Source organism: Urocitellus parryii, chromosome 6, assembly GCF_045843805.1.
Source record: "Urocitellus parryii isolate mUroPar1 chromosome 6, mUroPar1.hap1, whole genome shotgun sequence".
In the NCBI taxonomy this organism is placed as follows: Eukaryota; Metazoa; Chordata; class Mammalia; order Rodentia; family Sciuridae; genus Urocitellus; species Urocitellus parryii.
In genome coordinates, this window is record NC_135536.1 from 176042380 (window position 1) to 176049518 (window position 7139).

At 55.4% G+C, this 7139-nt stretch overlaps 1 long non-coding RNA gene across 1 annotated transcript; it reads right to left on the bottom strand.

The window, feature by feature from the left end:
* Positions 1-1200: 1200 nt before the first annotated feature.
* LOC144255329 (uncharacterized) lies at positions 1201-5915 on the bottom strand. The gene is made up of 3 exons (XR_013343721.1): positions 5885-5915; positions 5293-5385; positions 1201-1281 (listed from the first exon to the last, which is right to left on the bottom strand). It is a non-coding gene; the product is annotated as an uncharacterized LOC144255329 (long non-coding RNA).
* Between the last annotated feature and the right edge of the window lie 1224 nt (positions 5916-7139).

Sequence of the window (7139 nt, forward strand, 5' to 3'; positions counted from 1 at the left end):
CGGCGAGGCCGGGATCTGGGGCGGCGAGGCCGGGATCTGGGGCGGCGAGGCCGGGATCTGGGGCGGCGAGGCCGGGATCTGGAGCGGCGAGGCCGGGATCTGGAGCGGCGAGGCCGGGATCTGGGGCGGCGAGGCCGGGATCTGGGGCGGCGAGGCCGGGATCTGGGGCGGCGAGGCCGGGATCTGGAGCGGCGAGGCCGGGATCTGGAGCGGCGAGGCCGCCCCCGACGGCTCCTCGGCTCTGGCTCCGACCGGCCTCCGCAGCCTCCCTCCCTCCACTGGGCGCTCAGCTGGGGCCGGCGCGGGCCCTGGCGAGGGGCGGGGACTGCTGGGGGCGGGGCTGGGCATGACACCCCTGTCCCTTCAGATGGGGAGGAACCAGCTGGCAGCTCGGTCCCCACGCCCCACAGCGGAGGCCTCATTTACTCTGCCTTCGAGGGTCTGTGACCAGGCCCCTTGCTGGACGGTCACCTGCCGCCTCTGTGCTGCCGTCGCAGCTCTGGTCTCGTCCCCTGTAAGCCATTCTCCCCGCTGTCATGTCCTGCACCTCTATCTCTTCCCCACCTTGGGTTCCCTCCCCATGGCTCCTCCCTGTGTGCGTGACAGGTGACAGACAGCTGTCATGCTGGGGTCCGGAAGGTCCTCGATAACCCGCTTCCTGGGGGGGGGTGCTGTCCTTGTCTGGACTCCATTAAGGTGAGCTGTGGACGGCTCTGGCGCTCAGGTCGTTTCCTGGGTGGTGTCTTGGAAGACGGCAGGAGCAGGCGGATGGCGCGGCTGGAGAGTGGGGGATGAGGAGCCTCCGGCCTCCCCGCCTCCCGGCCGCTGCGGTGCCAGGTGGTCCTTTCGGTGGTCCTTTCAGAAGGCAGCCGTTGGCCACTCGCATCAGGGCGAGCCTCTTCGAAGGTTCACAAAGGTGCATCTGTGCAGGGTGGCCTTGTCTCCTGGGAACCCCCAGGCCAGGTTGCAGCAGGCTGTTAAGTGACACAGTGTCACTCTGTGAGATGCTTGAGGGGGCTTTATGGCTGTCATTAATCTCACAGCCACAGTAGGTATGCCATAGTACTCTGGTCTCTGCAGCACTCTGCCCCAGGGACTCACCCTCTGTATTCTTGCTGTTTAGTTTTATTTATTTATTTTTTTAATGGGTTATACAATCAGAAGTTACAAAAATTCAACTTGAGCTGGGTGTGGTGGTGCGTGCCTTTAATCCCAGTGACTCAGGAGGCTAAGGCAGGAGGATCACAAGTTTGAGGCCAGCCTCAGCAACTTAGTGAGACCCTGTCTCAAAATAAAAAATATAAAAATAAAAAGGGCTGGGGTTGAGTGCCCGACTAGCATGGGAGAAGCCCAGGTTCAACCCCTAGCACTACCATAACAAAATACAAATTCAAAGGCACACAGGAGAACACGTCTCATTCCCACAGCCCTCATCTACCCTGTTCCCAGTCCCCCCACATTCCTCACGTATCCTTCCAGAGTTCATGCAAATGTGAGCAAAATCTCAAACCCTTCATAGTTTTACTGGTATGTTAGCTTATTATGGTTCTTTATGTTGCTTTTTGTACTTAATGTATCTTGGAGATCTGTAGAGAGCTAGCACTTTTTTTTTTTTTCTTAGTACCAGGGATTGAAGCCAGGGGCACTTAACCATTGAGTCACATCCCCAGCCCTATTTATTTATTTTTAAAATTTTGAGACAATATCTTGCTAAGTTGTTTAGTGCCTCAATAAGTTGCTGAGACTGGCTTTGAACTTGTGATCCTCCTGCCTCAGCCTCCTGAGTCACTGGGATTACAAGTGTGTGCCACCATGCCTAGCTTGGAACATTCTTTTGTATGGCTGCATAATAGTCCACTGTACAGCTTATGATGGTTTTCCTGTGTCCCCAGAAGTTCTTGTGTTGGAAACACGATCCCCAAATTTATATGGTAATGACATTTGGAGGTGGGGCCTTTGAGAGGTTGATTAGATTAGATTAGATTAGATTAGATTAGATTTGGTCCTAAGGGTGGGGTCCTATGATAGCATTAGTTACTTTATCTTAGAAGAGAGACTCAAGCTAGCACCTGCATGCTGTGTCTTGCCCTGTGATGCCTTCCACATGTTATGATGAAAGCCTTCCACAGATTCTGAGCAGCCACTGATGCCCTGCCCTTGTACTTCCCAGACTTCAAAACAATGAGCCAAATAAACTTCCTTTCTTTATAAATTACCCAGTCTCAAGTATTTTGTTACAGAGAAGATGATGGATTAAGGCATGATTTGAACCCAATTTCCTTAGCAAGCTCTCAGGTGATGGATGCTTCAGACTCCCTGAGCTCACCTGCAGCCCTTTCACTTCTCTAAGCTTTTGCCCATTCTGTTCCATCTGCCTGGAAGGTGCTTCTGTTTCTTTATCTTGGGCAGTGCATCCTCAGGTCATGAATACTGCAGCCCTCTGGAGATGCCTGACCTAACAAAGTTCAGCAGAGCTGGCACTTTGGGCCTCTGGGGTTCCCTGACCCCCTGTGCCTCGGGAATGATGGGGATGGATTACATCCTCTGTTTACCTGCCTGCCTGGCCTGGGAGCCCTTGGCAGTGGGAGGGGGTTTATCACTATGTGCCAGTGCCTCTTACAGCATCCCAGAGATCTCTGATGAAGCAGGAAGAGAACAGAGCAAAACCCTGTGGCCTCCGAGGCCTTGCCAACACTGTCCCTGACAACCTATTCAGAACGTCACTGTATTTGAAAGTGAGGTCTGTGCAGAAGCGATGACGTGAAAATGAGCCTGTAGGGGTGGGGCCCTAACCCAACACGATTGGGGGCCTCAAAGAAGAGGAAGGGACACCAGGGAGGAGGCACAAAGGCTCCGCGAGGAGGTGGCCAAGGATAGTGGAGGCCAATTTTGCCAGAACTTTGATCTTGGACTTGCATCCTCCAGAACTACAAGGAGACGAATTAAGGTATTTTGTTACGGCCATCAGGGCTGACTGTACATCAACTATTTTCTCATTGTGTTTATCATCATCTGAAATTCCTGTGTACCATCTGCCCTAGGGCAAGTAATTCTATCGTCTTGCTCACTGGTGGACCCCAGCTCCTAGGACAGGGCCTGGTGCATAGTAGATAATCAATGGTAATAGAAGGAGAGGACAAATTCTAATTCTATGCAGCAACAGAGTCTGATATGAAGACCCCTCCGAACTTTCACTAGTACATGCGCGAAAGCACCCATATATGCTCAGATGTGTGTATACATGGACAGGGGACACTCACATGCACCCTGCTCTGTATCTTTGCCTCTGACCATATATTAGTGTTAACTTTGTATTACTACAGTAAAATGCTTGAGTCAAGTAACTTATAAAGAAAAAAGGTTTATTTAGCTCAGGGTTTGGGAGGTTTGAGTTCAAGATTGGGTAGCCCCAGCCAGGCTACCCTGTAATCCCAGAGACTCCAGAGGCTGAGGCAGGAGGATTGCAAGTTTGAGGCCAGCCTCAGCAACCAAGCAAGTTAACAAGATCCTGTCTCAAAATGAAAAGTAAAACGGGCTGGGGATGTGGCTCAGTGGTTAAGAGCCCCTGGGTTCAATCCCTGGTACCACCAAGAAAAAAAAATATGGGGTAGCCCTGTGGATTTGGGCTTCAGGTGAGAGTGGGCTTATCATGATGAGAGTGTGTGTGGGAATGAGTGATGACACCTCAAACCAGGGAGCAGGGAGAGGGAGAGGGAGAGGGAGAGGGAAAGAGAGAGAGAACCAGCCAGGGTCCCTTTTGAAGGCACCTTGCCAGCGACCTAAGGACCTCCCCCCAGGCCCTGCTTCTTAAAAGATCACATCCCCTCCTTACGGGGCCACCGGGGACCACGTCTTACACGGGGCCGATGGCAGTCACTCAACCTGCAGACCACAGTACAGCATGCCAGCTTCACGGGGAGATGGTGCTCACACTTGCAGGCTCAGCGCAGGTGAGCTCCAAGCTGGCCGCGTCTGTGCTGCCCCCCAGGAGTCCGCACTCGGCCTCAGGAGGCTGCCTGGGTGTTGGCCTCCCAGGAGGGTTGGGACAGAGGGGAGATCAGAGTTCTTATGCTTTATTAATTTATTTTTTGTGGTGCTGGGGAGTGAACCCAGGACCTCACGTCCACTAGGCAAGCGCTACGTCATTGAGCTACATCCCCTGCCCCTCGAATGGGCCTCTGCCTGGCACAGGGAACAGGGTTACAGATATGTTCAGGCAGATGGTGTGATTAAGAGACTTAGCTTGGGAGTCAGACAGCCGACGTTGAAATTCTGGCCCTGATAACTGCTAGCTGTGTGACTTTGGGTAAATAACTTCACCTCTCTGTGCCTCCATTTCTTTATCTGTGAGACAGATTTGCGACAGTACCTACTTGCTTGGGTTAATACACGTACTGTGCTTGGGATGGGACCCCAAACATAGTAGGCACACTTCCTGAGCAATAGATATCAGTTCTCGTTAATTATTTAAATCTGATCACGATTTGTCCACCTGGGGATGTGCCAGCCACCTCTTTCAGGCAGAATGTGACACGCTTTCAACGACATTAGTTTCCTGGGGCTGCTGTAACAAACTGGGTCACTTAAAACAGCAGACATTATTCTCTCACAGAGCTCGGAGGCCAAAGCCTGAAATCCGAGGTGAAGTGGGTGGGGCCCTGGGAGCCCTGGAGTGGCTCAGCCCTTTGGTGTGGCTCAGCTTCAGCCAGGTCACGCCAGCCTTGGCCCTGGTCATCGGTGGCCTCCCCCTGTTTCCACGTGGTCTCTCCCCGTAGGGACACAGTCACATTGGATCAGGGGCTCGCCCGGGTCTCCTATGACTTCATCTTAACTAGTCACCTCTGAGTGACCCTCAGAGCTCCTGGAGGTCAGTACGTCAACAGGCCTTTCTTGGGGGGATCACACCCTCACGGCACTTGGCTCTTGCCTCTGGGGAAACTGGATCTTTACCCAGAGCCGTAATGGGGACAAGAAGTCAAAGCCAGAGAAGGCAGGGCTGGGTCCCGCGTCACTGCTGGCTGGAGAGAGACTCTTGCGGGCACAGAGCTCAGTGCTTTGGGTTTGATTCTCCGCCTGCCACTGCCATCGCTGTGCTCCCTGGACTGCTTCCCTGTCCCTTCAGGACACCTCAAGCTTGTCCCCCGGGTGGCTGATGGGTTTGGCGTGTGAGGAAGTCCCGACCAGGCCGGCCCCCACCTCATCTGAGTCAACAGTGTGTCCCCAAGGGGGAGTGTGGGGACAGGAAGGTGGGCCAGGCCAGAGGAGGGAGGGGGCAGGGAAAGGGCCTCTCACCTCATACTTCCTGGCGGCCAATGTCCTTTCCCAGTCCATCCCTGAGTGGCCACAGGAGACTTCTGTGTCATCCGTACCCAAACGGTGGCCCTCCTGTGTGGTATGGATGGGTGTCCTTCAGCGGCCCCTGTCCCCCAAGGCCAGTTCTGCCGCCTCCTTCTCTCCCACAGCTCACCCCCTGCTTTCCTTGGGGCCCTCGGTGGCCAGCAGCCAGCCCTCCCCAGGGCAGCGGCAGGTCCCCCCGGGCCTTCAGCTTCCAGGAACCTCCACTCTCTGACTCCCCAGGCGCCAGGGTGAGGCCCAGGCGTCCCCTCTGCCTGGCCATCTGCCCTGGCTCTCCCCGTGAGAGGAGCTGACACCGGGAATGGGGGGCTGCTCCCTCTGCGTGGCACCCCCCTTTCTGAGATTCTGAGGCCCCAGAGAAGGGGAAGGTCTGAGAGTAGGGGACAGGCTCCCCGGAAGCACTCCTCCGCTGACGTCCCTCTGTACCAGCTCTGTCCCAGGAGTTGGTCTCCAGATTCCCCCGGGTCCTCCCGTGGTGAGCCCCATGAGGGTCCTCCACCCCAGGACAGGGCCTGGGCCTGTCACTTACAGATGCTCCGGCTGTTGAGACGGTGACTGTGGTGTCTTCAGCCACACAGTGTCCCTGGGCCTGGGGGTGGGGCCTTCTCAGTGACCCTGCACCTTCCCTCTCCGTATTAGGGTGTTTATTCCCTGCCCCAGCTGGTCACTAAGGGTGACCGCATTTGTTGTCCTTTCCCAGTTACCCGGCCATGGCCCGACCTGAAGCTGGGCCACCTGCAAGTGCTTAAAGTCCACCCTGAGGGTTCAACCAGCAGCCAACCCGGAGGGAGAGGTGACACCTCAGTTCCAAACCATCCAGTGTCCCCAGCCAAGACTGCAGACCTCCAGGAGCAGGAGAGGCCAGTCCCGAGGTGCCCTGCTGGACGCTGACCCTCTCACCTGTGAGCCCAGCAGAGCAGTGGTTGAAGGCCGATGGGGGGGTGGTCATCATGCAGTGACAGACACCAGAACAGTGGCTCATCACCACAGGCCGCGTTGATCCACTCACTGAGTGCCCGCGCTGGGCCTCGTCCTGTGGTGGACACGGAGGACAAGGGACAAAAGAAACATGAGGTCTCTGCCTTCCCAGGGCTCACAGACTCATGAGGGAGGCCCTGGCCATGCAGAGAGATGAGGGCTGTGACAAGAGGACACAGCCCTACGAGGTCCAAAGCCAGGACCCCTGACCCAGGGCCAGGGAGAGGGAGCCAGGAGAAATGTCCTGGAGGCTGAGACCTGGAAGGCCCTGGGCAGGAGATGGGGCACCTTGGAGGGACCCGGAGAGCCTGGGTAAGGCTGAGGAGAGGATAAGGGTTTGAGCCAGTGCCGTGGCGCACGCCCGGAATCCCAGCGACTCTGGAGGCTGGGGCAAGAGGACTGCAAGTTCAAGGCCAACCTCAGCAACTTATGGAGACCCTGTTTCAAAATAAAAAAATAAAAGGGGCTGGGGAGGTGGCTCAGTGGTAAAGAGACCCTGGGTTCCATCCCCAGGACCATCAGAGAAAAGAAGGAGGGAAGGATAAGGGATTGAGGCAGTGTTTCTGCCACTAGAACCCAAAGAGACCCGGATTATCATGCTCATTTACAAATGAGGAAATGGGGCTCAGAGGCCATGACTGACCTGAAGCCCTCCAGCACGTGGGAGTTAAGATTTGAACTCAAGTAGGTCCAACTCCAAAGCCAGCATGTCTCCTCTCTGCACCGCCAGAGAGAGGTGACAGGACAGAGGTGGACACGTGGGATGTCCCTACCCTTGGCTGTGCCTGGAGCCTGTCTCTTTATTA